The sequence below is a fragment of the Phocoena phocoena genome, chromosome 6 (assembly GCF_963924675.1).
Source record: "Phocoena phocoena chromosome 6, mPhoPho1.1, whole genome shotgun sequence".
NCBI classification, from domain to species: Eukaryota; Metazoa; Chordata; class Mammalia; order Artiodactyla; family Phocoenidae; genus Phocoena; species Phocoena phocoena.
In genome coordinates, this window is record NC_089224.1 from 46,083,488 (window position 1) to 46,089,550 (window position 6,063).

Genomic DNA, 6,063 nt, shown 5'->3' on the forward strand with positions numbered 1-6,063 from the left:
TGCCCCTATGCAGCTTTTGGCGGTGCAAAGCAGCTTCTTGGTATTTGGAGATTTTGTTTCCCGGAAAAAAAGTAATACCGATAACATTAGGATTCAGAAATTTTAATACAGACGGCAGACTTGCGGTTTCGTTCTTCTCCTCGTAGCTGCTGCTTGGTGTCTTTACTTCAGTTGGCCAGCACAGAACATTGCAGTTCTTGATGCTACAGTGACATTATCCACCTGTTGGGTAGTCCTGCAGGTCGTCCTGGCCCAGGCATTTCTGTTGATTTAATCTGGGGAGAACTGGCGCCTATAATTGTTACTTTTATTGTTGTTATTATTTTTGTCTAATACTTATTGAGTGTCCACCCATGCATGAACACGCATTTTCATAAGAAGACTCTAAGACACCTGGCACCATGGAACAGAAGCTAAAAGAGGCAGCAGGAAAAAAAGATGAGGTTATGACAAAATGGAATTCTGATTGTGGATGGCAAAAGTGAAAATTATGTACAAGATGAAATAGTTAAGACAAGTTGCTCTAGAGAACCTGACTTACCCAGCAGTTTCTAAACCCTAGTGCACCTTTACAAGCATTTGAGGAGGTTTTTTTTTAAATACCAGTAGCTGAGCCCCATTTCTAGAGATTCTGTTTTAATAGCTTTGCTGTGGGGCCTTGGCATTGGTCTTTTTCTAAGTTTCCAAAGTGTTTTTAATGTGCTGACAAGTCCTACTTCTCATTTGTAAGAAAGATTTGGTTTCCTATACTCCACTTCAGAAAGGTAATAATATACCACAGACCATCTTCAGTTCTCTCAATAATCTATTATGCATTTATTATGTAAGAATTTATCTAAATTAATTTTGAACCTACTTATATATTCAATCTGTTACCCTTTGAGAGAGAGGAGTGTTATAAGGTTTATAATTGCCTTCTTGATTTTATGGACTTTGATGATACTCCCCTTCAGTCTTTTTTTTTTTTTTTAATATTTTATTTATTTTATTATTATTCTTTAATTTCATTTTTGGCTGCACTGGGTCTTCATTGCTGTGCATGGGCTTTCTCTAGTTGCGGTGAGCAGGGCCTTCTAATTGTGGTGGCTTCTCTTGTTGCGGAGCATGGGCTCCAGGCACGTGAACTTCAGTAGTTGTGGTGCACGGGCTCAGCAGTTGCGGCTTGAAGGCTCTAGAGTGCAGGCTCAGTTGTGGAGCACAGGCTTAGTTGCTCCGTGGCATGTGGGATCTTCCCAGAACAGGGCTCGAACCCATGTCCCCTGCATTGGCAGGTGGATTCTCAACCACTGTGCCACCAGGGAAGCCCTCCCCTTCAGTCTTTTTTTTTTTTGGCTGCGTCAGGTCTTGGCTGCACGTGGACTTTCTCTAGTTGCAGCGAGCGGGGGCTACTCTTCATTGCGGTGCGTGGGCTTTTCATTGCAGTGGCTTCTCTTGTTGCAGAGCACGGGCTCTAGGCGTGTGGGTGTCAGTACTTGCAGCACGTGGGCTCAGTAGTTGTGACACGCAGCCCCTAGAGCGCGGACTTTAGTAGTTGTGGCTCGTGGGCTCTAGAGCGCAGGCTCCGTAGTTGTGGCGCACGGGCTTAGTTGCTCTGCGGCATGTCGGATCTTCCCAGACCAGGGATAGAAACCGTGTCCCCTGCATTGGCAGGCAGATTCTTAACCACTTCACCATCAGAGAAGTCCCCCCTGTTCAGCCCTAATAATTCCAAATACAACAGCACTTCTTTTAGGACTATTTTAATTCTTTTTAAAAATTCTTTTTCTTTTAAGAAGATGTTGGGGGTAGGAGTTTATTAATTTATTTTATTTATTTTTGCTGTGTTGGGTCTTCGTTTCTGTGCGAGGGCTTTCTCTAGTTGTGGCAAGCGGGGACCACTCTTCATCGCGGTGCGCTGGCCTCTCACTATCGTGGCCTCTCTTGTTGCGGAGCACAGGCTCCAGACGTGCAGGCTCAGTAGTTGTGGCTCACGGGCCCAGTTGCTCCGTGGCATGTGGGATCCTCCCAGACCAGGGCTCGAACCCGTGTCCCCTGAATTAGCAGGCAGATTCTCAACCACTGCGCCACCAGGGAAGCCCCTAAAAATTCTTTTTCTATTTCCTTATTTTTTGAGATACATTAGTCAAAGTTACAAATGAACATTTAACTGTGTGAACAGCACCTTTCAATGTATGTCAACTCATTTAATCCAACTTTATGAAGCAGGCACAGTTATTACACACATTTTATAAATAATGAAAATTAGGCACAAGGAGTAAAGCATCTTGATCAAGAGGCACTCTGGCTCTCAATAAATAAATGTACTGCATTTGTTATAGAAAGTCTGGTTTTAGGAGTGTTTGGGGAAACGCCCATTTAAAGAAAGATGGTGAGTCTGTGATTTTTCACTTTTGACACTTCCCCTAGATTCTGATTTTGGGCAGGATTGAGGGATTTAGGCTGTTAAACCAACAACCTAAAACTGACAACAACTTGCTGCAGATCTTGGGCTAGGCTGGAAGCACAAGGGCTCACTCTCTTCTGGGATATACTCACCCTACTTCTGGGATATACTCCTTCCATACATGACTGTAGTTCAGCAAGGATTTTTCTACCTTTTAATTTATTTAATCTATTGCTATACCTGGCACTGTGCTAGATATGAGAGATATCAAGATGAAATACACAATCCAGGGCCTCAAGGAGCCAGCTCATCCTGGAAATTTATTTGTACAAGACTAGAGGTATAGACTTTTAGAACCAGAAAGGATGTCAGAAGCTGCCAGTCTATGACAAAGTTTTAACTAAGTGCTGAAATGAAAAATAAAGACAATGTATTAAGTTTTCATAAAAATAAATTTATTCAGTATAAAGGACTGTTCTTTGTGAGGTTATGCTTTGATTTTTTCTGTTAAAAATGTTCTCTCTTTGGGAATAGACTGTATAGCACAGGGAACTCTACCTAATGCACTGTGGTGACCTAAATGGAAGGGAAGTCCAAAAGGGAGGGGATATCTGTATGTGTATGGCTGATTGATTCATTTTGTTGTGCATTGGAGGCTAACACAACATTGTAAAGCAATCATACTCCAATAAAAATTAATTTTTAAAAAAAGTAAATAAAAAGAGAGCTAAATGCTTAAAAAAATTTTTAATGTAAAAAAAAAATGTTCTCTCCTAATAATTAGTAGGTTAAGTTGTTGGGAGTTTTGTTTACTTTAACGACCTTAAAGTCCTGTGTTGATTCTCAAAATTTTTTGATGTTTTTCTGATTTAGTTTAACTGTCCATTGCTGGCGAGGGAAATTAAGATTGCAGAGGGACAAAGTCCAGTTCTCTTTCTACTGCATACCCATTGGAACAGCCCATTTCATGAGCAGGGCTAGAAATGTTTGAAAATAATAATAACAAATTTAAAAAGAAATCAGGGTCAAGGTTAGACAACAAAGATTAGAACTGGTTCTGATAGGCCAGCTGTGTTGTTAGCCAGGAAGAGAAGTCTCCTGCCTGCTTAATTAATCAGATTAGCTAAGTAGCTTGGTTTCCTTCTGAGCTGAAAGCAAAGAATGGGGCCTGAGGGAGTACAGCTACTGTTTGGACTGACATTTTTTTGTTGTTGGTGGTGGTGGTGGTGGTACGCGGGCCTTTCACTGTTGTGGCGTCTCCCGTTGCGGAGCACAGGCTCCGGACGCGCAGGCTCAGTGGCCATGGCTCACGGGCCCAGCCACTCCGCGGCATGTGGGATTCTCCTGGACCGGGGCACGAACCCGTGTCCCCTGCATCGGCAGGCAGACTCTCAACCACTGCGCCACCAGGGAAGCCCTGGAGTGTCATTTTGATTGAGGTAAGACTAGGAAAAATCAGCCGGACTGAGTAAGGCACACCCATATCTGATATAGATATGTGGAGTCTATATTCCCTGAGAGTCAGCCTGGGGAGAATTTTTGAGAAACAGCAGGGAGAGACTGGACCCGGATGGGGGCCATGAGAGAAGAATCAACTTCATTCATGTAACCTGCAGAGGGTGGTCTAGACCTAATACCAGAAGCCCCAGCTCAGATGGAAATTTCAATTGAAGGATCAAAACAGACTTCAAATCTGTATATTATTTTCTGGATAGGCTTAGATCCTACATGCAATACATGCAAATGAACTCTTTGCCTTTTAAATATTCAGGACAAACCACCGTCTTGCAGAGATAAGCAAGCAGACAGCATTTCTCTGTTAAACTCCTTGTATTATTACCCCTGAAGTTGTTAAGCAGTTAGTTCTCTATTGTACCAGACCCTTTAGATAAGTACACTTTTTGAAGTCAGTAGAGAAGGGCCTATTGACTTTAACAACAACAAAAAAAGAAAGAGAGTAAGAAAAATGTGTCCACTCCCAAATCATTAACTGAACTGAAAAGAATATGCTAACAAAAAAAGACACTGTAGTGTGAATCCTGTACTGTAAGAGAAGGTCATGTCCCCCACAGCATCAGGAGAGGCACAAAGCCTTGAACTCAGGCCCAAGCATGCTGGGCTAGCTCAACACGCCCACACATTCATCAGCAGGAACGAAACTGGGAGGAGAAATTCAGACCTGAGTCACAGGGCTCCACTGTCGACACATAACAGAAAGTAGTCTTATTAGACTTAATTAGATGTGAGTAGATGGCTCCAATGGCTCCCCATTTCTTTTAGAGGAGAAGCCAAAGCCCTTACAAAGGTCAACAAACTATACATGATCTGTCTCCCTGTACCATGCACCTCCATCCCCAACACACACACACTGCCTGTTAATCTTTGACCTTGCCTTCTACACTCACCCCAGCCAACTCCACTCCAATAACCCTGCCTACTCTCTGCTGCAGGATCTTGGCGCTTCCCCCCACATATTCTCATGACTCATTCCATCGAATCATTCGAGGCTTTGCTGAGATATTACCTCCTGGATAAGGCCTACTCTCTCAGTCAGGGTCCCAGCAGGAAACAGATGGCACAATCAAATTAGGAAAATGGAGAAGCATTTAATAAGGGACTATAAACAAAGGTGTGGGCATGGAATAAAGAGATCACAAGGGAAACTCAGGAACATTGAGGCCCCCAAAATCACCTCTGAGCCTAAAGGGGCAAGAATAAGGAGTAGTTACCAAACATGGAGAAGGCTGTGTACGTAGGGGCTACCTGACAGGAATTGGGAGCTTTGGTCAAGGAACACAGCCAGTCCACAGTGACCCAACAGGGAGAGGAGAGCCCAGGAGTTAATACTTTGACCTCCCTCATTCTTCTCTCTCTTTCTGATCTTCTGACACAAGGGAACCCAATGATGCTGTTCATATAAGTCCATCTCCTGGGATACAGTGAAGGAGCAAAAAGAAGATATCTCTCAATCAATCTTACCTTGATTACCTACAACAGTTAGCTTTTGCTGTGTAACAAACTTAGAGGCTTAAAATCACAAATGTTTATATTACAAAAGCAACCATGTCTAGTCATGGTAAGGGTGGAAAAGGCCCAGGGAAGGGAGGGGCCAAGCACCATGGAAAAATGCTGTGCAAAAACCTGGGGATCAGGAAGCCTGCCATCCAGTGTCTGGCCCAGCATGGAGGCATTAGGCCCATCTCTAGCCTCTTCCAAGGGGAGACCGGCAGGGTGCTCCAAGTCTTTCTGATGAACATGATCCAGGATACAGTCACCTGCACAGAGTACACCAAGCCCAAAGCAGTCACAGCCATGGTAGTCTACAAGCTCAAACCCCAGGGATGTACTCTAGGGCTTTGGTGGCTGAGAGTACAGGATCTGCCATACCTCAACATTGAAAAAAAGAGCCCTTTTCAGGGCATCCCGTGAAGTCACATGAAGGGTTGTTGTGCATTGCAGAATTGTTAAATCTGAGTAGGTAAAATTAAATAGCGGTTTGCATAAGGCTGCTGAAAGGTAGATGCATTATTATTTTGCAATGCAATTACATAACTTAATCCTGGAACATTTTGTCACACTAAGGTGTTGAGAAATTGGGGTTTGTTTTTTTTAACAAAGCAAAAGAAATAGGTCTTCTAAAAAGGGGTACAATAGATGAGCACAAGCAAATGGTGCTGATA

At 43.2% G+C, this 6,063-nt stretch overlaps 1 pseudogene; it reads left to right on the forward strand.

Annotated features, from left to right (window-relative positions):
• Positions 1–5,446: 5,446 nt before the first annotated feature.
• Positions 5,447–5,750, forward strand: LOC136124526 (histone H4-like; annotated as a pseudogene).
• The last annotated feature ends 313 nt before the right edge of the window (positions 5,751–6,063 follow it).